Below are 26,634 nucleotides of genomic sequence, written 5' to 3' on the forward strand. Positions count from 1 at the left end.
TCTTCCAGGGGGATGGAAAGGTTTTGAGACTGGAGAGGGGGTGGTGGCACCACATCGTGAGTGCACTAGATGCCACTGAAGTATACGGTTTAAAATTGTTAATTGTATGTTACGTGCATTTCACCTCGATTTTTTTTTTTAAAGCCTATTTGATTCAGTGGTGTAATTATACATGAGGCCAGACGGTGGGAGGGGGGCGTGTCTTATCAGGTTATATGAATCCAGGTGAGCACAGGATATATGCTTACACTCACAGACATATATTATTAATTTGTGTCTCTAAGCATGATCCTTAGAAGCTAATTAGACAGACAGCCTTTCAGCTCTGGGACAGCCGAAAGGTTTAACCCGCCACCGAAACTACTCTCTCCTGGCAAGCAGGGCGTGTCACCAGCTTTTCACAGCCTCTGCAACTGCAGAGGGGAGGCTTTGAAATCACTTTCAGGAGCTCTCTGAACAAAGCTCCCCTTGCTGCTCGGTCTTGTGGCTCCGTCTTCGTGTCCCCGGGACACTGGCCACCAGGCTGGAGGCTGTCAGCGGCCTTCTGTCCTGTAAACCCGGGGCGGCGGGGGAGGGGGGGGTGACATGCAGTTGGCCCCCCAACCCCAGGAAGGCACAGAGGAGAAAGGGGGAGACCGTCTCTATGTTACCGTTAAGTGAGTAAGAGCCTTAATGCGATTCTGAGGGCAGTGTTGGGGGTTTCTGGACGTTTTCTCCTTGTTGCTTCCGGAAGAAAACCCACGGAGTTAAATGTCAGGTTAGGGCCCTGCCTGGATGTGGGGTTCCGGGGTGACCTGCACCCCCTGCTGTCCAGGCCCCTTGGTTTTCTGAGTGATGGAGCTCGTCGCCTCACCTTCATCTAAGGTGCCGGTGGCGCTTTGCTTTTACCGGCTTCAAGATGCCTCTTAAGGTCCTCGAGGGTGGATTTGTTCAAGACGGGCGATTTTCCCCTCTTGGACTCTACGTTTGCACATGTGCTGCGCGTCGGCGCTGTCTCGATGGTTTTCCTGTGCGTCGGCCCTGGTCGCAGAGGGACGGTCCGAAGCACCCAGGTCTCGCGGGGGCTCCCCAGCCGCCACCCTGTCACCCTGAAGTGGCGCCTTCCAGTGTGTTCCCTCTGGAGCTGCCGGCAGCTCAGCCCCACCCTGGTGGTGGTGGTCAGTGTTGTGTTCGGCTCTGCAGCGTTGCAGTTGGACTGGAAACGGAACGCTGGTTTAGTGTCCATAGTGACCGAAGAGGAACGTTCCGCAGTCGTCTCTGTTTGGTCCTCTGCTGCCACGGTCGCTCGGCATTCTCGTCCCCCGAGAGCCGGAGCTGAAGTAGGGCCTGCGTGGTGTCGGCTGAGCCACAGATTCACGACCGTCTCGTGAAGGGAGGCGGCTTGTGAAGAAACGTCTGCTTCGTTCAGGCCTGTGGTCAAGGCAGAGGCCCGGGATAGGGTGCGACTCAGAGGGAACCTGAAGTTCATCCCTCAAGATGCCAGCCGCTCTGCCACCCGGCCTCCAAGACCCCCGTGGGCCGTCGGCCACAGGAGAGAGGATTTCCAGACCCATCACGTTCTCAATTCGCCTTTTACAGCCTGGAACATTCTGCCTCCAGGCCTAGGACCGTCCGCCAGAGTCGAGAACTGGCTGCCACGGGCCCGAAATAAGACGAGGGTTTCTCCTAAACCCGCCCAGGCCCGTCCACCTCGGAGCCCTAACAGCCTCCCTGGCGGCTTTGGGGTGCTGACCCACCCGGTCCTGCTTTGAGGCCGACGACCACGGAGGGCGGCCCGGATCAGTGTACGTCAGACCCGCCGAGCCAGGGCTTCTGATGGGCCTGCCCGGGAGGGGGCTGCACAGGCTGGTGAACCTTTGGCTCCTAGCAGAGGGGGCTAAGGTTTAACAGAGCGCTCCTCTTCTGTTGAAGAGACGGGATTTCTGTCAAGTTGGGTTCAGAGGTTTAAGTGGATAATTCAGGCAGATCCGTGAAGCAGGGAGCTCAAAGGTGAGCAGAAGGGCCTCCCCTCAAGGAGCTTGCCGTCTGGCAAGGCCCCAGGAAACGGGCAGGAGAGGATGAAGAAATGCTGAGAGTCACAACGGGGCATCTGCCGCCACCTCCGGGCTCGTGGGGGTGGGTGGAGGGGCGAGGGGGGGTTGCAGCCGTGGCGGGGCTTCTTTAATTGCATTCCACCGGCACAGAGTTCTGAGCACTGCCGTATCCTACCTGTCCACCAGGTGAAAACGATAAAGGCACATCTTCCAGGTACGAACAACAGCAGTGCCATGTGGCAGAGCCAGGGTGGCAGCTCTCCAGGTGTGAACAGCCCACAGGAAGGGTGCCTTGCTCGGCTTTGCTGGAGTTCGTTGTTTTGCTGCAAATGAAATAGGAGCTTTCTTGTTGCTGTTTATGACAGTTCAATGTATCAGACGTGCTGGCATATTTTACATTTTGGCTACTTTCAAAACAAGAATTTGATATGACCTAAAACATTGGAACAGTATATTAGAGGAAAAAAAAAATTATTAGAAGCCAGTTTGGAAGCCCTTGAATGGAACTGTTCAGCACAATTGAGAAAAAAAATTCATGTTAATGGCCCAGTGGGCATAGCATCTTTTTAAGCTTCCTTCTAGCTTGTGATGCTAAAACCATTGCCGAACGCACAAAGGGAGGTGCTTACCTGCCTCTGATTTGTAACGTGGACGTGCCACCCTCATCGCTGTATCAGAAGAATTCATCTGATATTTACACTCGTCGAAGTTGAGTTTGGGTTGTCCAAAGACACCCTCATTTTAGCAGTGACGGTATGATGCAGATGTGAAGGCAGAACCCACAAGAACGAATGGCTGGAGGTCGATGGAGTTCCTGATGCCGGGTTCCTGAATGACCTCTGGTTTGTAGAACCAGAGACCGGCCGGGGTCAGCAGCCTCAGTGAGAGAGGCAGGATATCCTCCTGGGGCTGAAAGATCTGGTTTCTCCTTCAGGACGGTAGAGGAAGACCCCAGAGCCTGGGGCTGCTGAGAGTCCATACAGAGAACTGGGAACGAGGTGAAGGTTCCTCAGTCTCTCCAGTCGTCCAGGCTGCCTCCCTGTGCGGCCCGCACACCCCAGAGGTGGTGTTCACTGAGGCAGGGTTGAACTTTTTTTTTGTCTTTTTAGGGCCGCACCCGCAGCATATAGAGGTTCCCAGGCTAGGGGGTCCAATCAGAGCTGCAGGTGCCGGCTTACAGCACAGCCACAGCAACGCCGGATCTGTAACACGCTGAGCAAGGCCAGGGGTCAGACCTGCCACCTGATGGCTCCTAGTCAGATTTGTTTCCGCTGCTCCATGACGGCAACTCCCAGTTGAATATTATTGTAACAGTTTCGTGTTGATGAATGTAAAAATAGGTAACTGGCAAGCCAAGTCCACACTCCTGGGGTTGTTATTGCCCAGGACAGGGTTTGGTAAAAAGGGTGTCCATTTAAATAGAAGCGCCCAGTCATCGATAGGATGGCTGTGCACAGACGCGGCAGGAATCGCGGGGAGAGCCCCAGGCCGGCGCGGTGCGTTCGCTCCGAGCAGACTGTTGCAGAGAGCTCCTCCGTCTCCCACTTGGTTCTGGGCCCAGCAGCCCCGCTCGCAGCCGTCAGTCCGCTTCCATCCCGCCCTGGCCTTGCTCACCCTCTCCGCCCGTCCCCAGCCTCCCTGGCACGGCCCTTGGTGCCCTCGTTCACCGGGTCATTTCTAGCCGTTGCCTCGTTTGCAGATTGGGAATAGTGAGTCCCCCCGTGGAGCAGCGGGGTTTTCAGTGCGATGAGGATGGGCACCTGGCACGGGGTCGGGAGCACGCTGGAACCAGTCGCTCCCAAGTTCAGATCCCAGCGAGTGGACGCTGATGAATGGAATGGGCCTTCAGTGTTCAGGAGAAAAGCTTTGACTTGGCCAGAACCTTGCCCCAGATCAAGGTGTTGGGCTCGGCCAGGCTGCCCGGGAGTGGGGTCCGGGGGGCAGAGAACCCTGGATCTGCGCCTCGGGCTGACCCGGGGCCTGTGAGGGCTCTTGCTCAGCCTCCCGCAGCCCGGAGTCGTGTGACTGGAGCAGGTGTTTTAAGAAGGCGGGGTCACTGCGGCCAGCGGGGGATCCCAGACGCCGTCAGTTTGACGCCGTTGTTGCAGGATCACAGAGTTGCCTGAAGTCACCAGTGTGAGCCGGGGGTACGATTTTTCACCGCCGTGGGTAACCGCTGCTAATTCTGCGTCCTTTGCTGGCCCTGAGCACCGGCCCTGGAGCCTCGCGGCCGGGCGGGCTCTCCCAGGACGGGTTTCTCGTGTGGGTGTCAGAAATAGCAAGCGCTCCAAGTACGTTTTCGTTTTATGTTTTCTCTCCTCTACGGCTCAGAGTGCTTTGGTTCCAACGTCCGTTCACTGAATCCGACGTAAGAATGGTCCGTTCCTCGAGTCGCCCCGATTCGGGCCACTCAGGCAGTCGCATCCCTCGCGACGGCTTACCTCGCGAGTCCGGGCAGAGCGCGGCGAGCTGCCGTGGCCCCCAGAAGCCTGTCCGCGGGTCGGGAAGGCCCTGGTCTCCGCGCTCAGGCCGTGGGGGTTGTGTGCGCGAGGGGAGAAACCGAGATGGCCACAGCGAGGGCCAGTTTCAGGGGGAGTGGTCTTCTCAGTCTGGGCCAAAAGTAGTCTTCTCAAGACAGGAGAGAAGATGCTGACGTCAGGTGACCCCCGGGTTAGGCACCGGAGCCTGGCTGTCGAAGTCCCACAGGCCACCAGTGATTAATCAGAGTAACTGTTTACCTCTCGCGCTCAGAAGAAGAAATTCTCTTCCCAGACTTGGTGTCTTGTAGGTAAAATTTCAGAGCCCCATTGCCAGTCCTGGCACCCAGGTCTCGAACCTGGGAAGTCAGAATGCATACCTGATGCCCAGGGGCTGTCAGGTCAGGGCGTTGGTACAAAGGGTTTGTGCAGTAAGATGCCAACTTGGGGAGTTCCCTCCATGGCTCAGCAATAACGAACCTGACTAGGCTCCGTGAGGATGTGGGTTTGACCCCTGGCCCGGCTCAATGGGCTAAGGATCCGGTGTTGCCAGGAGCTGTGGTGTAGGTCGCAGATTCGGCTCAGATCCCGTGTTGCTGTGGCTGTGGTGTAGGCTGGCAGCTACAGCTCCACTTGGACCCCTAGCCTGGGAGCCTCCATATGCCACGGCTGCAGCCCTAAAAAAAAAGCAAAAAAAGATGCCAACTTGGTCTTGTCGTGAATCTGGTTAGAGACTAGAGCAGCGTCTCTGTGTGATGTGCTGGGAAAATCATACCTTAGCCCGCTGACCGATAGCACTCCTCTTTCCTCTGCCCAAGAGCTCGCATGTCTCCTGAGAGCTCTGAGAAAAAGTCCTCGAATCTTGGCAAGTCACTTTCTTAAAGACAGCTCACTTGTGAGCACATGATTTGAAAAGCCTCAGAGGAAAAAGGTCAGACGGCCTGGCAGGATCTTCTGTTTTGTTTCCCTCTCTCGCCAGATTCCCAGAGAAGCAGTTCACCCTTAGGAGTGTATTCGAAGGCCATTCCCAATAAGGGGGGCTGCAGCCTCTGTCTCCAGGGCTTGGGGTCTTGGGGGGCCCCAGCACTGTTGTGTTGCGGGGCGCAGAGCTCCTTGGCTGCGGCCCCCACGGGAGGCTGGCAGGTGCGGTGACAGCCGAGGTCCCAGCGCCTGGAGCGTGTGGACGAGCTCCACTGGGGAACTGGGACTCTCTCCCCGGTGACTTCCAGCTGAGGGCACGCTTTGCAGTCGGCTGCGTTCACGCGAATCCACTAGAAGGAAAAGATGATGACTGAGATATTTAGTGTGTGGTAGTATCCTTAGGTTGCACGTGGAGCAAAACCCCAGACGTTTGTGACGTGTTGAAAGGGTTCTTTTGTGCATCCCGTGCGTCCATCTAGGACACGCGCTGATGGGGAACTTGGCCCGTGTCCAAGTGGTTTGTATGAAGCACCACTGATCTTAATGCACAGGCTTCTTTTTTTTGGAGGGGGGGAGTTTTTAAGTTCTCAGAAGTAACATTTTCCTAGGGTGTTGTTTAGGTTTATAGAGTCGCAGGGGGGAGAGACACAGTCTTGATCCTGACCAGGTTGAGCAAGGCCGTGCTTCTCCCTGTAAGGAGCACATGGGCACCAGCCTGGGAGGTTTGAAGGGGCTCCTGGCCAACCGTGGAAGCCAGGACTGTCCCCTCACAGGCCATGGACAGGCTCTGAAGCCACACTGCCTGTGCCCTGTCACGTCTGAGCTTCTGAACTTTGTCACCCTAATTTCTGAATGGATGTTTCCTTGTTTGTATAGCAGGATTTATGGGCTTAAGATGAGTTAGAATAATACCTAGCATGCAGTAAGTGTGGAATAGTGGTGGGCTATTAGTATTCCTTAGAAGAGTCAGAAGTGAAGATAGCATGGAAAATTAGCAAGATAGATGCAGTAGGAAATTAGATTTTCAAAATTGTTTTAAGGAAATTCTCTAGTCCCCAAGCAAAAGTAAATAAGATTAGACTTGTAGCAGAAAGTATCCAAAAGGCTCTACACGGTTGAGGCCAGGAAGCTGGATGCGGCCTCACCTGAGCTGTGGATGAGGAGCTGGGGCTGGAAGTCCCCCGACCTGCCCCCTGGGAGAGAGCCGGCAGCCAGTCCAGCCACGGCCACGGGCAGGGACTTCCCTCCTGGGTCCCAGCCTGCCAGCTTGAGACCAGAATCCCAGCTTCTAGGGTCACACACACGTTTACAGCTAAGTTTATCGTTACTATAAACAAGTCATTCTGTTATTTTGGAAAATTCTGTTTCAAGGTTTATATCTCAAGGGTCTGAAGATAGTTCTTTTTCAAAAGCTATTTAAACTAAGTTTAATGTTTCAGTGTTAAATGCTTGACTGGGGTTTTGTATACATGTTTCTAGACTAGCAAAATTTAAGGATTCTTTCCATAATTTTTGAAGTTACATTTACCCTTAGATATATATACACTATCATACGTAACAAATTAAACAAATATGGGTCTAACTTCTGCTTTAAATTCTACCATGAGCAAACTCTTCCATACAGAATGGATAAACAGTGAGGTCCTACTGTGCAGCACAGGGAACTGGGTCCTCTTGGGATAGACCAGGATGGAAGCTAGTATGAGAAAAAGAACGCGCGCGCGCACACACACACACACACACACACACACACTCACACAGAATGTATACATTTCTGCACCGCAGACATTGGCCCAGCATTGTAAATCAACTATAATTTTTAAAAGTGCTTGAAAAAAGGTAATTCCGCAACATAGCAAACTTTATTTTCTGATTTCCTCAAAGAAAAGAAATCCTACATTGAGATGGGTGATAAAAGGGGATTAAAAAGAAATAGAAAGTAAAGCTGTGTTAGGCAGTTGCAAACAACCCCAAGGGCTGTAAATTAGTAGCAGGCAAAGTTGAATCCAGGGCACGGTAAGAGTCCAGGAGGCGGGGTCACGTGCCCACACTCGGCACGGCCTCCGTAGGCCAGCAGAACTGCCTCGTGAACGTGGGCCGTCCACCCAGACGATTCTGCGTCCAGAGCTAGAGGGACCACCAGACAAAACTGCTCATAAGGCTGGCGGGGTGGGGTGGGGGAGCACCTGGACGCCCTGCCCGCCCCGGATCAGGTGGTGACAGCCGGTCGTCACCGTGAACCAGGGAGACTTCAGAAACATGTGCGCCCCGCGCTCTTGGGTTTGACAAGCGATCGTTGGCAGAGAGGACCTCCGCAGATCCACGCGGCTGAACCCGGTGGGAACTGCACTCTTTGATCCTGCTGCGCTGAAAGCGGGGAGGAGGCCAGGGGGAGCCCAGGCCTCGCCCACTGTTCCTTAGCGCCCACATTTCAGCCCAGGTTAACTGCAGGACAGGCCTCCCCGCCTCGTCCGACCCCGCTCCAGGGTGTCTTCATTCCTAAAATCCTTTTGTTTGTGGGATGTGGGGCTTGGGGTTTACTTGCTTGTTGCCCCACGTGGGTAAAAGACCCTGTGGAAATTTTTATCCTCCAACTGGCCACCGGCGGGAATGGGAACAGCGGAACCGCGAGGACCGTGGAGGCGTCTCCCATCCGTCAGCATCCGCCCTCGATTCCCCGACCCACGTCCCGCCGTCCTGCTGCGCAGAGCTCCCGCCTTCCTGCTGCGTGGAGCGCGGGCGCGGCCCACGGCCCGGGCGTGAGGACCGTGAGGCCGGGGCTTGGCCGGGCTGCTGGCTTGGGCCTGGCTCTCCGCGCCGGAACCTCGAGGCCTGCAGTGAGTGAGTGAGGGAACACGGCGGCGATTGAGCCGTGGTTGCTTCCCGAGGAGGCGCCGAAACCACTCCCACACTTGCAACGAAGGCAAAGGGCCGGCCTGCGTTACCGAGCTCCTGTGTTCTGCACGTCCCTGGGGGCTCAAAGGTTGAGGATCCACGCTGTCACTGCTGTGACACAGGTTCAATCCCTGGCCCTGGAACTGCTGCGGGCTGTGGGCGTGGCCAAAAAACCCAGAAAGAGTGACTGGATTCCATGAGGACAAAAGCAGAAACGAATGAATCAGGAAACTGGGTGGGGGGTGGCCCCGAAACCGGCCTGGTTCTGGCAGAGGGGCGGTGGCCAAAGGCAGCAGGGAAGGGGAGAGACGCCTCTGGCCAGCCCGGGGCGGGCGGGACCGGCCGCAGAGCGGGGTCTCCTCGACCTGAGGACCGAGTTTGGTAAAGTTCCACTTTGGTCCCCCTCTGTGGCGTCGTTCCCTTTGAACTTGCCGAAGTAATCTCTAATCTGTAGGAAGATGAAGGTCGGCACAAAGGGTTTCCTTTCTTAGGCTCCACCCACTTGTCAGCGTGGGGCCTGTGCTCTGCCGCTGCCCCATGCGTGTGTATTTACATCCCCGCAGCATGGGGGTCTCGGCAGCACCCCCTCCTTCTGGGCCCTGGCCCCGCTTTGCTACGCCCTGGAGGCGACCCTGGTGTGGGCTCATCTCTTCGGGTTTCTGTTATCTTTTCTCGTGGGTCCTGCGAATCCTCGCCATTTGGTGCGTTCATTGATGCCCTTAAACAGAAGATTAAAAAAATACCATCTCAAGCTTTGCTTGCTGCCACACGGGAGGTTGGCCCTATCTGCTCTGTGGTTTCCCGCAAAGCCAGCTCTGCAGAGGGAGAGCTGTAGTTTTTTCATCAGGGCAGAGGCGTCTTTGGAGGATGGCCGTGAGCACTGTTCTACCAGCTCTGTCTGCGCCCCTGCTCCATGGGGCCTGGGGCCTTGGGGGCCGCACCACAGGACCCCAGATTGCTGCTCCGCCACCTCACGGCCACCCCCATCCTGCCTTCCCCCGCTCCCTGGTGTCCGCCAGCCACCCCCTCCGCCTGCTCTCCAGCCCAGCAGTCCCATTGCCTTGAAGGTTTAAGCCCTTCGCAAAATTCTCTGCCCTTCAGCGAGGTTTTGGAGTAGAACTAGACAAATATGGCCCATCTTTAATCATAAATCAAAGCATTTTGGGTAGTGTTATTTATTTTTAAAGCAATCCACTTCTTTTATTCATTTATTTATTTATTTTGCTTTTTAGGGCCGCACCCGCACCTGGTTCCCAGGCTAGGGGTCTAATCCGAGCTACAGCTGCCAGACCACGCCACAGCCACAGCAATGCAGGATCCGAGCCACATCTGCGACCTACACCACAGCTCACAGCACCACCGGGTCCTTAACCCACTGAGTGAGGCCAGGGATCAAACCCGCAACCTCATGGTTCCTAGTTGGATTTGTTTCTGCTGTGCCATGACAGGAACTCCTGATAGTGTTACTTAAACACACACACACACACACACACCCATGAGAAGGTTGGGTTTATTAGATTTTCGCTCCCAGGGACAGTGAAATTCCGAACAATTACCGATGCCGTTGGTCTGTTTGTGGCTCTTGGGGACATTGTCCGAGGGTTGAGTGAGATGAGCAGCAGGAGCAGCCGTGGGGTTGTCGGTAGCTCCTTCACACGCCTCTGCGCACCTGTGCACGGTGGACCCCCACCCACCCACCCCCGCCACTGCCATCCGAACGCCAGCGGTGCTTCCCTCTGGGTTTGCCTTTCTTAGGATGCTTGCATTTTATCTGTTTTACAGTCAGCATGGATTGTTTTTCTGAAAAGGTTTTTCAGAAATGCAGAATGCTTGTTGACTGCTGGTGAAGGCCTCACGTGCAAGTGCGAGCCCTTGGGTCTGGTGCTCCTCCGTGGGGTGCCCGCTTAGAAATTGCTCTCCTGTGTCAAAACACCGCCCCGCTGCTCCGCCCCCACTTCTGTCCGGAGACTCGGTTGTGGTTTCACCGTCGCCCCTTTAGGACTTGCTGCTGGCACTCTGGCCTCAGAGAGGAGTGCTCTTGCACCTTCTCTGGAGCCAAAACCTTGTCTGTCAGATGTGGAAACTGTGGCCCAGCAATGTCAAGCCACCTGGTGCAGCCGGACGCAGCGGTGTCTCCTGCCGCCCTCGTCTGCTTGACGCTTTCCCGTTTCACTTACCTTCTTACACATGTGAGCTTCAAGCATCCCCACCCCATTCCCAAAAAAACCACCCAGCTCCACCATAATCCTTTAGAAACCTTTCAAACGTGAAGGGTATTTTTCCGCTCACGTCCCGTTGCAGCACAGGTGGACAGCCTCAAACACCTGTGAGCTCATCCGGCAGAGTGGCTCCTCCATGAGCAGCAGGCACGGGTGTAAAAATTGGGTTTGGGGTTCGCTCAGCCCCTCAGCCAGCATTTAAGTAGCTGCCCTTGCTCTGTGCCGTCCTGAGAACCAGAAGAGCAGATTGCAGCCTGTGGCCTATTTGCCAGAACGTCCAAGTGAATTGTGTTACAGGCAAGCAGACCCCGTCAGCCTGGAAGGCCTCCTTTGTCCGGTGCAGATCCCGGGGCTGAGCGCGGCACATTCGTGGCCTCTGCTTGAAGATGCCTGGAGAGGATGAGAAGCGTGGCTCCCGTAGCGGACGGTTTTGAAGGATGGGAGCCGAGGCCAGACTGCGGGGTAGCAGCTAAGCCACCGCTGCGTCTGATGGTGACAGGAAACGAGCCCCATGACCGAGGACCTTCTCTGGCTTCGCCGTCACCCCAGCATCTCACATCTGCTCTGCTCAGCCACCCCGCGAGGGTTCCCCCCGTTTCCCAGTTGAGGAAACCGGGGTCCGGAGAGGTGAAGCATTCTGCAGAGGTCGCCAAGGGGAGCAGGTGGGGCTGGAATTCCAGGCCCTCAAGCCTCTGCTCCCCTGCTGCCGCTGTCTCGGGGCTTAATCAGCACCTGCGAGGTGAGGATTCAGAGTCAGAGTGACCTCAGGCCGCCCCGAGCAAACTTAGACCAAGAAGAACCCGTCTTTGGCAGTACTTTGTCCAGAAACGTGGGATTTAAAGGTTTCCCCAGATGGCACCAGCTCAGGTCACCCATTCTCACTGTGGCCTCAACTCTCAAGGACGGTGCCTGCCGTCCAAGCGCCCTGCCCTTGGGTCCCGTGAGCACACCCCCTGGGGGTACATAGGTGGCGTTTTTAATAAAGTCCTTGTGGTTTCAGATGTAGGAAGCTATCAAGAGTAAAAGTTCCTCCAGGAGTCCCCGCCGTGCCTCAGTGGTTAGCGAGCCCAACTAGTATCCATGAGGACGTGGGTTTGATCCCTGGCCTTGCTCAGTGGGTTAAGGATCCAGCGTTGTCGTGAGCTGTGGTGTAGATTGCAGACACAGCTCGGATCCGGCGTTGCTGTGGTGTAGGCCACGGCTATAGCGCCAATTCAACCCCTAGCCTGGGAACCTCCATATGCCGTGGATGTGGCCCTTTAAAAAAGTTTCCTTGGGGGTGAGGGGCCTGCCAAGGGGGACCCAATGAGGCTGGCAGGCGGGCCACGGGGCTGGCGTCTCATCCCCTCCGGCCCATTTGTGCTCCTGGTGTGGTTCTGGGCATCTGCCCTGTGCCCTGCCCGCATTCAGGAACAGCTTGCCAGGTTCTCCCAAGCTCTCACCAGACCCTGCGCATCAAGGAAAGAGGAACCAAGTAGAAGCATGACTCAGTTTCCATGTGATTCGAGATCAAGTCCTTAGAAGAGGATCAGCTGAATGTCTCTCAACACGCATCAAACACAGTGTTTCTTGTTTTAACTGATAGTAAAGATGTCAGATATTTAGGTGCCGCGCTCTCTCCAAGGGCAGACGAACCTCTTGGTGAGCCCCTTGGATGCCATGCTAAGCGTGTGAGGAGCGTGTGACTCGGGGAGCGGGCTGCCCTCAGCCCTGTGAGAAGCCTGAGTGATGGTGTGATCTGGGGCCTCCCTTTGAGGAGAGAGAGCTGGCCCGGGGCTGCTGCACCCAGCGGCCCCATGGAGTCACTGTTTGCTGGAGGAGTGGGAGGGAGCCTGGCCCTCGCCCTCTGGCCTGTGCCGTCCCTCCGGGAATCCACCTAGACATGCCGTCTCGGTGTGACATCCCTGTGACCAGGTGGTTGCGGAGCCCTGTGTCACCACGACTCACCCCTGCCACCTCGCCCTAAAGGGGCCGGCGTGGTGCTGCAGGGCAGCCTCAGGCCTCACCAACCCAGCCGGACTTCCCACTGGCACTTCGTCTCCCTGTGTGAAATCCCCCCTGTCCTTGAGACAGTGGGGTGACAGGCTGGAGCAGCATTTGCCTTTAGCCTGTGCCACGGGGTTCCTTCCTCCCTCCACGCGGGGCAGCCCATGCGCTGGCCCCAGAGAACGCCCTGCACGGGGTGTCCAGTCACTGGTCCTGAGCACCTGTGCTTCTGTCCTTGTCACACATCTGTTGAACACCTGTCACCTGCTGACAGCAGCAGAGGCGGAGGACGCCGTGCCCCCGATTTCCCTCCATGAGCCTCCCCAGGCGAGGCCAGGTGCCACGTCAGACGTCAGAAAGCCCCCAGGGAGCGTGTCCCGGGCCAAGCAGACCGGAGCTGCCATCCTTTGCTGGCTGACGTCCTTCCGCCCGGCCTCTGAGCGGGGATTAGCTGGCGGGCAGGTGAGAGGCAGCCTGGAACCCTGCCAGGTACATGTTAGCTAATACCAGCCTGCGGGGCGGGGCTGGGGGCACGAGGGGCACAAGGGGCGAGGGGCCAGCCCTGACCTTCACCTGCTTCGCCGCCCAGAGGGGCACACGGGTCTCGACTCCGGGGCTCCGCGGGCCCTCAAGGCTTACCTGACCGTGTCCTGCGCAGCTCCTTCCTGCCACAGCTCTGGGCCGGACCCACGTGGGGAGCCCAGAATCCGTTGTGAGAGCGCGCGTCTGGAAAGAAGCGCTCAGCTCTGTCTGAGGCGCAGGGAGAGGGAATAGAGCACATCAAACAAAAACTGAAAAAACGTCGCATTTGTATCCTGCTCACCGTTCTGCCCTGTCCTGTCTGCTGGTGAACATTCTGGAAGTTTCGCAGCCTTCCTTAGCTGGCTCTGACTTGCCAGACGTAGCAGGAGTCACTTTTCCTGCCATGACACCTGCCCCATGCTCTAGATAAGAGCTGCCACGTTGCTGGAGCTGACGGTCACTTTCATATTTCATCAGAAACGCCAGTGTGAGTGAAAGCTGGAGCCGCGTCGCCAGAAGTGTCAGAGACCTGCTCACCCGAACCGACTCCTTCCCCGCAGGCTGTCGGGAGCAGGTGCCGTGGCAGGACGTGTGGCCTCATCAGCGGATCCCGCCATTTGGGGATCTGGCTCCTTGCTCCTGGAGCTTGACTCAAGTCAAACGTTAAGACCGCTGTTGAGTTCCTCTTTTTTTTTTTTGTCTTTTTGTTGTTGTTGTTGTTGTTGCTATTTCTTGGGCCACTCCCGCGGCATATGGAGGTTCCCAGGCTAGGGGTTGAATCGGAGCTGTAGCCACCGGCCTACGCCAGAGCCACAGCAACGCGGGATCCAAGCCGCGTCTGCAGCCTACACCACAGCTTACGGCAACGCCGGACCATTAACCCACTGAGCAAGGGCAGGGACCAAACCCGCAACCTCATGGTTCCTAGTCGGATTCGTTAACCACTGCGCCACGACGGGAACTCCTTTTTTTTTTTTTTTTTTTGTCTGAGTTCCTCTTAAATGTCCCCGCAGCAGGAGGTGGGGACGCATCCCTGAGCAGACGTGTGTGTCCACCAGAGGCTTTCCCGTTTTCAGAACCCGGGGCTCAGGATCACGCCGTATCCTCGCCCTGTTCTCATGGCAGAGTCTGGGCTAGAAGTCATCCGTTTGTTTCTTCCCTGTGACTTCCTTCCCTGCAAAGTTCACTTGCCTTTTAATAAGAGCTTTTTTCTGGAAACCAGTCTCTACTGGCATTTATCTCATCTCGGTTCAGCTGCTGTCCTGGCCCTGCTCTCTGCCCACCTGGTCCCTGGTGAGGCTGCTGGTTCCTAGGTGCTAAGACAGGAGTGAATTGGACCTTGGCTTTTTCTGAAAGGAAAATACCTGCCTTATAAAATCATACTGTGGGAGTTCCCTGGTGGTGCAGTGGGTTAAGGATCTAGCATTGCCACTGCTGTGGTGTGGGTTCAATCCCTAGCCAGGAACTTCTGCATGCCATGGGTGCAGCCAAAAAGTAAAGATGAAATTATGCTGGGGTTTCAGGAGGAGAACTGGTGGGCTCGAGGGGCGGCGGAGTGGTGAGGAAGGTATCACCCCTTTCCCCGTGCAGAGAAAGGCAGGCTGAAAGGCAGAGAAACGCAGAGGGAGGGAGGAGCACCTGGGCTGGGGAGAAGCCCGTGGGCTCTGGGAGTCACACAGGATCACATGTCTGCCGCGGACTCAGCCCAAGAGGGACCACTCCTGATGGATTTCGAGCTACAGGTTGTCCCCAGCAAAACGTGTGTAAAGCACAAGCGATTTAGGGCAGTCCTGCGTCACCAAGCTGATGCCTGACTTAATGGAGCTGGCAGCACTTGGGTGTTGCCCATGCCCTGGCCTCCACTCTGGAGGACTGGAACAGGGTGCGTTTTGTACCCGGGGACCAGGGAGAGAGCTTGCTGCCTCTGCCAGAGCCCTGGATCTGCACCAGACAGAAAGTAGTTCAGGTAGCCAGGCCCAGTACTCTAGCCAGGTGAGCCCTCTGTCCCCTTTGCATTCCCAGGGGGCTCCTCAGCTCCTCGCGTTAGCAGTGTAGACGGCGTGAAGCAGGGGAGCGCTGGGGCCGAGTTTGAATGAAGTGGCAGCCGCTGAGACACCTGACCAGGGACAGGCACTGATTAAACCACCACCTCCCGACAGACCTAAGACGCCATTGACCGTGTGCCAAAGCTTGCCTTACGAGGTCCTTAGAGGCGCGCGGTTTCTTTGGTCGCAGCCAGCTGGTGACGTTGGGTTGCTCGCTGAGGTTCGCCGGGTCATGGTGCCATCCTGACTGGGGAGAGGACGCTCCTGGGAAACGAATGAGAAACCACCTCCTCCTGCTGTTCAAGTACAGGGGACTGGTTCGCAAAGGGAAGAAAAGCAAAAGACGAAAATGGCTACACTTGTTCTCCGCCCGGCCGCTGCCGCCGACGGCAGTGATATCCTGCGGCTGATCGAGGAACTGGCTAAATACGAATACATGGAAGAACAAGTAATATTGCCTGAAAGAGGTCCACTAGAAGATGGTTTCAGAGGGCACCGCTTCTCCCACTGCCTGGTTGCAGAAGTGCCCAAGGAGCAGCTAACTCCGGAAGGACACAGCATCGTTGGTTTGCCCGTGCACTGTTTTACTCATGACCCATGGATTGGCAAACTGTTGTATCTTGAGGACGCCTTCGTGAGGAGTGATTGAAGAGGCTTTGTCATAGGATCAGAAATCCTGAAGAATCTAAGCCAGGTTGCAGTGAAATGTCACTGCGGCAGCATGCGCTTCTTGGGAGCTGAGTGGAAAGAACCATCTATCGACTTGACAAAAGAAGAGGTGCTTCTGACCTGTCCAGTGAAGAGGGACGGGGACTCTTCAGGATCAACAAGGAGCACTTGCTAAAAAAGGCAGCAGAGGAATGAGGAGCGCTGGTGTGGACCGTGACAGCTCCCGTTCTGTTTTAGAACAAATTCTCAGCTTCCCTTGCTTTCTATCCTATTCGCAGTGGCATAATAGAAGGAGCACCTATTCCAAAGCTTTGTTACCAGTGGCGCTGTTGCATGTTTGAAATAAGGTCTCTTTGCAATGGCAATCTTGTATGCCAGTTGGAGTCAGGTTTCTCTCCAACATCTTTTGATGAACAACAAGGTGGTAGGATAATGTCTATGAAAAATGAATGAAGTTTTCATTCTTGTGAGTCATTTAAGTGTGTACAATGTACACACTGGTATTCAGAGTTTCTGTTTTGATTCTTTTTTAATAAACTGCCCTTTGATTTTTTTTTTTTTTTTGGCTTTTTGCTATTTCTTAGGCCGCTCCCGTGGCATATGGAGGTTCCCAGGCTAGGGGTTGAATCGGAGCTGTAGCCACCAGCCTACGCCAGAGCCACAGCAACACGGGATCCGAGCCGCGTCTGCAACCTACACCACAGCTCACGGCAACGCCAGATCGTTAACCCACTGAGCAAGGGCAGGGACCGAACCCGCAACCTCATGGTTCCTAGTCGGATTCATTAACCACTAAAAAAGAGTTACTTAGAGGGAGTTCCTGTCATTCCTGCTGTGGCTAAGCGGGTTGAGAGCCCAGCTAGTATCCACGAGGATGTGGATTTGATCCCTGGCCTTGATCAGTGGGTTGAGGATCCAGTGCTTCTGTGAGCTGTGGTGTACGTTGCAGAGGCAGGTCAGAACCCGGGTTGCTGCGGCTGTGGTGTAGGCCAGCAGCTGCACCTCTGATTCGACCCCTAGCCTGGGAACTTCCATATATCTCAGACGTGGCCCTAAAAAGACCAAAGAAGAAGGATTGCCAAGAAAGAAAGCAGAAACGGCAAGTGAAAGATGAACTTGAGGAGTTCCCTTCATGGCGCAGTGGTTAACGAATCTGACTAGGAACCATGAGGTTGCTGGTTCGATCCCTGGCCTTGCTCAGTGGGTTAAGGATCCGGTGTTGCTGTGGTGTAGGCTGGCGGCTACAGCTCCGATTCGACCCCTAGCCTGGGAACCTCCACATGCCGAGGGTGCAGCCCTAGAAGGCAACAACAACAACAAAGGATGAACTTGAGTTGTGGGACATGAACATGGAAGAGGTAAGTATTAACATGGCAAAGTTGTGATACATGCGTTGTGACGTTGGAGAAAGATTTATTGTGGCTTTGAAAACCACCAGCCACGTTAGAACCCTTTGAAAGGATTAACTCAGTTTTGAAATGACATAGGTGCCAAGGCTCAGGGCGGACGTCCGCTAATGAGTTTCATCACGTCATCTGCGTGCAAGTATTTCATTCCGTGTGTTTACGGTGCTTTCAGGTTGTAGCAGTTTGGTGTGAGAGACCCCAGTGACCAAAAACGGGCCGCTCCGGGCCAGCACCCGGCAGACCCGCGCTTGGCACGGCCGCCACCGTCGCCGTCACTGCGCGAGAAGAGGGGACGTTGGCTCGCAGACTCCGAGGGTGCAGCCTCCTCCCCTGAGGCAGAGCTTCCTGCCTCTGGCGTCTTCTTCTCAGTCCCCTTGTGTCGTTTCTGAAGAACTTCTTATCCCCAGGTCACGTTGTGATGCCCACCTGCCTGCGGGCCTCCCTCTGTGACCTGACCCCCTGCCCACAGCACGTCCCGGCTCTTCCAGCCGAAGGTGCCCAGGCATCTGACACATGGGTCATTACTTGAATATAAATAAGGTTTAAATTATGGCACCACGTAGTTAAATTACCTGAATCTGTTTCCTTCTGGTCAGTTTTTTTCATTCAACAGATGTTCATGCGCCCAGCGGTTCTAGGTACTGGGAATAAAGCGCCGAACAAGACAGAGCTACCCCTCTGTGAAAATGCAGGGCTCAGCGTCCAGTGTAACTAATTTAGGGTTTGTAAAATGTAATCTACTGTCCTCACTTAAAGTTCTCTCTTTGGGAGAAAAACTGGTTTTCCAGGGGAATTTGTCATATAACTTCAAAGTCCTCTGATTCGAGAAAGTGGACACCTGTGTATAAAGCCTGCCCAAGGAGCGTGACCCCGGCCCCGCCGCGGCCGAGCTCAAGAGCCCCCAGGACACCCCACTCTGCACCCACACCCCCAGCCCACCGCCCCAGGGCCATCGCACCTCGCCAGTCATAGCACTTCGCACATGTTTTAATGGTTGCCTTCGAGGTCAAGTATCATAGTTTTAATTTATCTCTGTGTTGTCATGCCTGGTACAGTGCCTGGCATGTATATGTTGGGGACATTTCTAGATTAGTTCCTGATGATACAGGCTCCACGTGTTCAGGACTCGAGATCTCAGTGTCCGTGTCTCCGTTGCTTCACACCAGATGCTTTAGATCCAGTAAACAGGTCACATCACCATTTTTGTATTATGCATCTGGAGTCATCATTTCCTTGAGAGAAAGAAAGGGAGGAGTTCCCATTGTGGCTCAGCAGTAACGATTCCTGGCCTTGTTCAGTGGGTTAAGGATCCGGCGTTGCCGAGAGCTGTGGTGTAGGCCAGCGGCTACAGCTCTGCTTCGACCCCTAGCCTGGGAACCTCCACATTCTGCAGGTGTGGCCCTAAAAAGACAAAAAAAAAAAAAAGGAAAGGAGGGGGAGAAACTTTAAATAATTAGAAAAAATTAGAGAGTGCTTCAAACTTCATCTCAGTTGGGAAATTTTTTTCAATTAAAAAAAGATATCCAGAGCTTAAATTCTTCCGCATCAATACTGCTGTGTAGAGGGCCGTGAGGAAGCGTTGGGCTCGGGTGTGTGTGTGTGTGTGTGTGTCTGTGCGCTCGCACCAGTCCCGGGCAGATCGAGGTTGGTTTGCAGGTCGCCAGTGTTGATGCCTCTGACCGTCGTGGGAGAGACTCCGTGTGCGCCTCTGCGGGGCTGTGCGTGCTGGGTGGCTCTGGGGACACAGGCCCTGCGCCGTGGCGCCTTTGGGAGGAGAGGCGGAGGCTCAGTCCGCTGTGTATGTCGGTGCTTTGAGGGGTTATCCACGTGTTCTGTAGCCTTTTCAGTGTGTGATGAAACTCACAGAAGCAGATACAACAAATACAAAGTATACGGAATAGATACAAAGCAGACATTCATGTAACCACCACCAGGTCCCCGGCCCCGCGCAGGTCCTGCCTGGGGCTTCGGGCTGCCTGTTCCCAGACTCTGAGCCGAACCATCCGGAGTCAGTCCTCTTTATCTTGCTTGTGGATCTCATTCATCCCTGGAGCCTGGGAGCACTGTGTCAGGTCCACCACAGGCGGGCAGGGGACCTTGGGTTGTTTCGGGTCTGAGCTGTCAGCCCAGCTGTGCTGGTTCTTTCACACGGCTGTGGTGCCCGTGGGTCTGCGTTTCAGTGGGTCAGGTGCCAGGAGCTCAGTTCCCGGCTCACAGGCACGTTTGTCCACCTCCACGCTTGCGGCCCCCGGCCCAGCACACCCCCCCCCAACGCCGTGTCGTCAGATGGGCCTGCTGATCCGTCGGGGGCCTGGCGGCATCTCTCTGTGGTTTTAACGCGCGAGCGGCAGTCCTTTCTCGAGCCGTTGGTGGATGTTCATGCCCCACTGAGCGAGGCCCAGTGAAGACTCTTGCCTGCTTTTCTCTTGGTTCTCTGGGTGTTACTTACTGATCTATTGGGAATGTTTACGTATTCGGGGCAGTGGTTAGTCGACTCTGTGTTTTCAAAGAGTTTCTCTATTCTGTGCCTGGTCTTTTCGTTTTTTGTGGTGTCTGAATGAAGAAAACGCTCTGAGGTCAGGGTACAGCGCTGTGCGTAGGTCTTAAGGTCTTCTCTGCGTGAGACGTTCTTGTGTATTAGTTTCTGCAAGCACTGGAGCTGTGTCTTTGGATCAGGTCCTGGCCCTTGTGGGAACTTCCAGCGTCGTCTTCCTCCTTTCCTTCCCTCCTGTCCGCGCATGCTTCCTTGTCCCAGTGCCACGAACTTAAAGCCTGTCCTGTCCCCGCTGCTGCGTAACCCGCTCTGTCCTAAGTCAGGCGCCTAAGTCCTCGGGGGCAGTGCAGGACCCGGCCCTTTCCCTTTTCCTTTTTTGTTTTTTGCTTTTCAGGGCCACACCTGCGGCATATTGAAGTTCGCAGGCCAGGGGTCAGATCAGAGCTACAGCTGCCGGCACAGCCACAGCATCGGGGGACCCAAGCTGCATCTGCGACCTACACCACAGCTCACAGCAACGCCAGATCCTTAACCCACTGAGCGAGGCCAGGGATCGAACCCGCATCCTCATGGATCCTTGTCAGGTTCGTTAACTGCTGAGCCACAAAGGGAACTCCAGGCCTGGCCCTTTTGATTTGTGAAGGCTTCTAGTGAGTGTCAATTTCTGAGCAGCAACTCCCCCCACCCCCCCACCACCATTGTTCTCCTCCCGGGGTCTTGTTAGTGTCGACCCTTTGTGTTTCCATGGATTTTTTTTTTGTCTTTTTTTGTCTTTTTTGGCATTTCTTGGGCTGCTCCCCTGGCATATGGAGGTTCCCAGGCTAGAGGTCCAATCGGAGCTGTAGCCACCAGCCTACGCCAGAGCCACAGCAACGCAGGATCCGAGCCGCGTCTGCAACCTACACCACAGCTCACGGCAACGCCGGATCGTTAACCCACTGAGCAAGGGCAGGGACCGAACCCACAACCTCATGGTTCCTAGTCGGATTCGTTAACCACTGCGCCACGACGGGAACTCCCTCCGTGGACCTTTAAATTCCCTTCCCCGCTCACAGAAGTCTCTGGATATGGACTGGGACGGCACTGGATCTGCAGGTCAGCCCCTTAGTCTGATAAGCATTGGCGAGTCCTAGCAAAGACCAGGCTGGACGGTAAACTGGTGGGAGCGTCCCCCTGAGATGGGAGGCAGCCCCTGCCCTCTCCTCTGGCTTCCCTGCAGCGTTGCTGAGGCAAGAGCCTCAGCAGTGTTCCCGCGTGGACGGATGGCACACACAGAGAAGCAAAGGGATTTGTGGATAGGTCAGGAGAATTCCTAAGAGTGAAGGTTGCTAGATACAGAAGTCATAGCCCGGGTCTTTTTTTTTCTATATCGCAGCAGCAGCTAGAAAATTCTCAAGTCTTTTTAAAGAGACTGTTTACAGTGGCATCGGGACATGACAAGCACCTAAGGGCAAGTCTGAAAAATGATGTGTGATGCACGTTCAGGAGTAAATTGTAAAATTTCATTGAAAGGCGTTTAAGGAAAAGAGTAATTGGAATAGTCCACATCCATGGGCCGGAAGATTCGGTGTTGCACAGACTGCACGCTCCCGCCATTGGTGTGGGGTGTTTACAGGGCCGCGTGTAGTCGAGATGTGAAGCGGAGCAGACGAGGGACCTGGTCTCCCAGATTCCGGGCTCTGGGACTCGTGGTATTGGTGTCAGAAGAGGCGACCGTGCAGCAGGAGGGCTCTGGGGTCTGCGGACACTTGATTAGCACTGAGGAGACGCAGGAGGCGGTGAGGGAAACGGTCCCTTCAGAAAACGGCCTGTGGGTTTTCTCTTTCAAAATCAGGGTCGCTGAACTTTTCTTGGGAGGGACTCGCCACCTGCTGACTGCCTCCTGTGGGAAATGGAGCCCAGTGGATCCGCTGCATGGCAGCGACGAAGCCAGATTGACCCCACATTGTTGGCAGCTGGACTCAACTTCATGCCTCCTCGCTTTGCACTGAGAATAACTGTGTTAGAAAGACGAGCCCCTGCCTTCGGAGAGTCTGCTGGCTGGGCTCCGTCTGCTGCAGGGTCTCTTGGCCGGGGCTCGGGCATGTGGGAGCCCAGGGCCCTCTGAGAGCCAGCCTGCCTCAGCGGCTCGAAGGGCCCTGGCGGCAGCTCTCCAAGTGACACAGGTGACGTTGGCTGGGCCAGTGGTCGGTGCAGCTCCAGCTCTGGCTCTTTCTCCCCTCAGGGTTGTGTCTGTTTGGGAAGAGCCAGCACCTGTCATGCCGAAAGTTGGTCCTTTTTGTATCCTGGAATGTTTCTCTTCGCCACCAAGACGTGCCTGTGGAAGTGGGCTTGGCTTTTTCTAAATAATTTTTCTACCCATGAGCAGAGTTCCCGTGATGCTTCTTTGCCCAGTCAGCTCTATCCTGTCCTGTCCTAAAACTTGGTGGTTCGAGGGTGCTGTCGCGTCCGGCAGCCCCTTCCACCAGCAAGGTGCACAGGTGATGCAATGGGTCATTTAGGACTCACGTGGGAAAGCCTGCAGTGGCCCCTTGCTGCCCAGCAGTGGCCTCCCAAGCCTCCGTCATCCTTGCCTGGCAGGGAGCGGTCGCACACACGCACCTTCAGTGTGCATCGGTTCCTGTGTTAAATGTTAGTGCATCTTATTTTTTCGTTGTAGAAGAAAATAGACGACCTATGGTTATCATTCTGGGTAACCCCCAGGGATCAGCCCCAGTTTGGAGGCCAGGGGTCAGTGCAAGGGTGTCCCCTCCTTAGAGCTCTCTCTGGGACCACTGCCCTCCTCACTGTGGGACAGAAACACCCCAGAGCTGGGCACGGGGGCTCCTGGCCCCACCCTAGTGGGAACCTTCATCAAGCACTCTTGAGTGTCCTTTCCCCACCCCAGGCCTCCCTTTACTAAATGCGTTTTCAGAAGGGTAAAACAGTCTCATCTTCAGATGCCGGGGGTTAGTGTCTTTGCTCTGCTCGCTTCCCCCTGCAGATTTTGCGTGGCTCTGTCCACACAGTGTGCTCCCGGTGTCATGAAACATTTACCTGGAGGGAGTTCCCTGGTGGCTCAGCATGTGAAGGACCCGACATTGCAACTGCTGTGGCTCAGGTCACTGCTGTGGCACGGATTTGATCCCTAGTCCAGGAACTTCCACAGGCCTTGGGCAGGGCCAAAAAAAAAAAAAAACCTTACCTGAAAATAATTGGAAAGTATCCCAAGTTCACAGTAACCAACCAGCGAAAGTACTTGGGGGGAAAGAGGGCGGGGAGATTTGTACAGACAGGAGGTGCCTGTGACGGTGTTTGTGCAGAAGAGTGTTAGGGCGCCTCACTGCAAAGAAGGATGGGCGGAAGAAGTGACATCAGTCTCCCGCCAAAGCTGTGGCGACCCTCCCGTGCTGCTCTCTCTCTGAGATCAGCAGTTCCCGCTTTGCGGTGCTGCCTGGGCTCCTCCCAGGGAGCTGTCCTCCTCACACCCCTTTCTGGGTACAGAGCCCCGTCCCTGGGGGGTCCGGCAGCCCCAGAAGCTGCAGCTTCGTCTTACATCCTGCTGGTCCGTGGATGCTCCCGGTTGGGCTCTTAGTCTGTCCTGAAGCAAAGGCTACCAGTGTCATCCCTCTGCCTACCACTCAGAGTAACGTGAGCCCCCGTCAGTCATGGGCGGCATCCAGGATCCCTTCTTTTTTTATGCTGCTTCCTAGAAGTACTTGTAAGACTTGGGTCCGATCCGGGGTCACGCCGTAACCACGGAGGAGTCAGGCAGTCTCGAAGAGCACCCACGGCAGGGTGACGGCCCAACAGGGTCCGTCTCCGGTAGTTGTTAACGTTTGGATCACATGACCCGGCAGTCGGAAGAGTAACGCCAGTGGAGGCGTAGTCTGTCGTGCCTTTTTTCTTCCTTGAAGATTAGCTGTGCTAACTTAATAGTTTTTAAAGAGTTTGTTTGTTTGTTTGTTTACTGTCTTTTTAGGGCCGCACTGCTGCATATGGAGGTTCCCAGGCAGGGGTCTAATCGGAGCTGTAGCTACCCCACAGCCACAGCAGCGCCAGATCCTCAACCCACTGAGGGAAGCCAGGGATCGAACCTGCATCCTCATTGATGCTAGTCAGATACATTTCCCGCTGAGTGGGAACTCCAAAGAGTTTATTTTTAATTACAAAAATAGCTTACGCTGTTAAAGAATCGGAATACCTGAAGGTAACAAAGCGTAGTCTTTGACCACCTCTGCTCGCTTTTATCCCCCAGTGGTGTGGTCCTGTTAACAGAAATAGCAGAAAATAGAGATTTTTTTTTAATATGCTGGCCAGGGAGTTCCTGTTGTGGCGCAGCGGGAATGAACCCGACTAGGAACCATGAGGTTGTGAGTTCGATCCCTGGCCTTTGCTCAGTGGGTTAAGGATCCGGCATTGCTGTGAGCTGTGGTGTAGGTCGCAGACGAGGCTCAGATCTGGCATTGCTGTGGCTGTGGTGTAGGCTGGCAGCTGTAGTTCTCTCATTGGACCCCTAGCCTGGGAAGCTCCATGTGCCACTAGTGCAGCCCTAAGAAGAAAAAAAAAAAATATTGATGAGGAGTTCCTGTTGTGGCTCAGCGGTTAATAAAACCCAACTAGTATCCATGAGGATGTGGGTTCAATCCCTGGCCTTGCTCAGTGGGTTAAGGGTTAAGGATCCGGTGTTGCCGTGAGCTGTGGTGTAGGTCGCAGCCGTGGCTCTGATCCCATGTTGCTGTGGCTGTGGCATAGGCCGACGGCTACGGCTCTAATTGGACCCCTAGTCTGGGAACCTCCATGTGCTGAGAGTTCAGCTGTAAAGACAAAAAGAAAAAAATGCTGACGGTAAATTAATTTGCATTCCAAAAAATACACAGGAGTTCCCTGGTGGCCTAGTGGTTGAGGATTCGGCATTATCACTGTTGTGGCTCAGGTTCAATCCCTGGCCCGGGAACTTCCACATGCCTTAAGAACAGGTGGGGGCGGAGGGGGGTAGATTTCCCTCTGTTCATCCTTCTCATCGTGATAGATTTGTCTCAGTGTCGGGGGTCACAGCTGAGTCGCCATGGGGTGCTCTGGGGGCAAACGACAGCTTCTCGGTTCTCTCCAGATGGACAGGCTGTAACCACTCCAGGTGGTCCTGGCAAAGTGGAGGGTAGGCGGAGGTGTGGCTGGAGTCAGGCACGGAGATGATGCAGAAAATGATAAGGCTTGCCGCTGAGAAGGCCTGGATGTTTGAATGTAAAGAGACCCACAAGTCGTGGGCTCAGAATGTTCCGGATCACAGTCTGACCCCGCAGTCACCCGTTGCCAGCTGTGCGCTGCTTTCCAGAGAGTGGGCCATATGGGTGGCGGTCCTGAGTGCCTGCTGCGGGCCGTGGGGGCACAGAGAACCTGGGAGCAGTCGCCTAGCACCTGCCCTCAGAGCGGCGGGATGGGAGGACATGCTCAGCGAGGTGGCTGAGTGTCGGGCACAGGCGCTGAACGACCGCCTGGGACGAGTCCTGTCTGAGCAGGGAGCCAGGGAGCCTGAGCAAGACCCCAGAGGGGAGGGGCAGTTAGGGGCAGGAAGGCGGGGGAGTGGCCTCTGATGTGGGGCCAGGCCAGGCCCGGCAAGCAGGAAAGCCCACACCATGGGGGCCCGCCAGGCACCGGCTGGTGTGGGGCCAGGGGCTCCCAGGAGCCTTCACCTTCCTAAAGATTGTGTGGGACCCGGAGAGCTTTTGTTTATGTGGATGTAGCTGCTGATACTGATCCCCTGCAAAATTAAACCAGAGAAAAAAGTGTTTATTAATTCCTTAAAAATAATTTCCCTCTGTTCATCCTTCTCACTTTATGAAAATAGCTGTATTTCCTAAAACAAAAAAAAAAAAACTAGTGAGAGAGTGGCATCACTTTATAGTTTTGCAACTCTCTAACGTCTGACTGAATAAGAGATGGCTGGAGTCCTGCGGCTGCTGCGTTCAGCCTGTTCCATGTTTCGGTTGAAACAGTGAAGGGAGATGCATGATTGGGCAAAGGAGCTGTATTTTAATGGACTTTTCAGGTGGTTGTGGACATTTTCTTTGATATTACACCAAAACTTAGTGAGAAGTTTCTTTCCTTTCTTTTTTCTTTTTTTTTTTTTTTAAGGCTGCGCCCACGGCATATGGAGGTTCCTAGGCTAGGGGTCTAATCAGAGCTCCAGCTGCTGGCCTACACCACAGCCACAGCCACAGCCACAGCCACACGGGCTCTGAGCTGCGTCTGCAACCTGCATCACAGCTCACGGCAACACCGGATCCTTAACCCACTGAGCAAGGCCAGGGATCGAACCCACATCTTCGTGGATACTAATCAGGTTCGTTACCTCTGAGCCATGATGGGAACTCCTAGTGAGAAGTTTCTTGAAGGAATCTGCAGCGTGGCATCAGTAAGCGGTGTGTCCATTTTATGATGTTAAAACCCAGCGGCTGTCTTGCCCTCGGAATGGCTCTTTCCCTCGACTGATATGTGGCACCGTTCATTGCTGTCGTGGGAAATGCTGGTTCACTGAGTCAGGCGCATCTTGGACACGTCTCGGTCGTCGCGTGTTAGTAAGTAAGTCCCACTTGTTAACGGCGCCACGGATCTCACCTTCACCCAAAAGGCTGCCCAGCTCCCACTGGCACACCGGAGTTTTTAAACTTCCCGGGATCCTGGGCAGCCGGGCAGCGCTCCAATCACTTTGAGCTCCACGCTGACTGACCCTGTCAGCCTGGGTCTTGTCTCTCTCGTACCACTGTAAAGATTACCTGAGAAGAATACCTGTGAATACCTACAAGTGCTTTGAGTCTGGCAGCTGGCCCAGGTGGGCACTCGCTCAGTAGTGGTGATTGTGGTTGTTACCTGTGCTGTTGCTACCTTGTTGTCATCGTATGTAACGTGTTGACCACACCCAGATTGAGGGCTGGCGTGTGCTTTGTGGGGCACCAGGATAGGCACCCTCACAGTTTGAGCAGGTGCC

General features: G+C 55.0%; 1 protein-coding gene and 1 pseudogene across 6 annotated transcripts in view; both read left to right on the top strand.

Moving 5' to 3' along the window:
- PPP2R5C (protein phosphatase 2 regulatory subunit B'gamma) overlaps positions 1 to 26,634 on the top strand; it is a 138,883-nt gene that overhangs the window by 57,731 nt on the left and 54,518 nt on the right. The gene's annotated exons all lie outside the window — the stretch shown is intronic.
- Positions 13,990 to 16,318, top strand: LOC125135387 (diamine acetyltransferase 1-like; annotated as a pseudogene).

Source organism: Phacochoerus africanus, chromosome 9, assembly GCF_016906955.1.
Source record: "Phacochoerus africanus isolate WHEZ1 chromosome 9, ROS_Pafr_v1, whole genome shotgun sequence".
NCBI classification, from domain to species: Eukaryota; Metazoa; Chordata; class Mammalia; order Artiodactyla; family Suidae; genus Phacochoerus; species Phacochoerus africanus.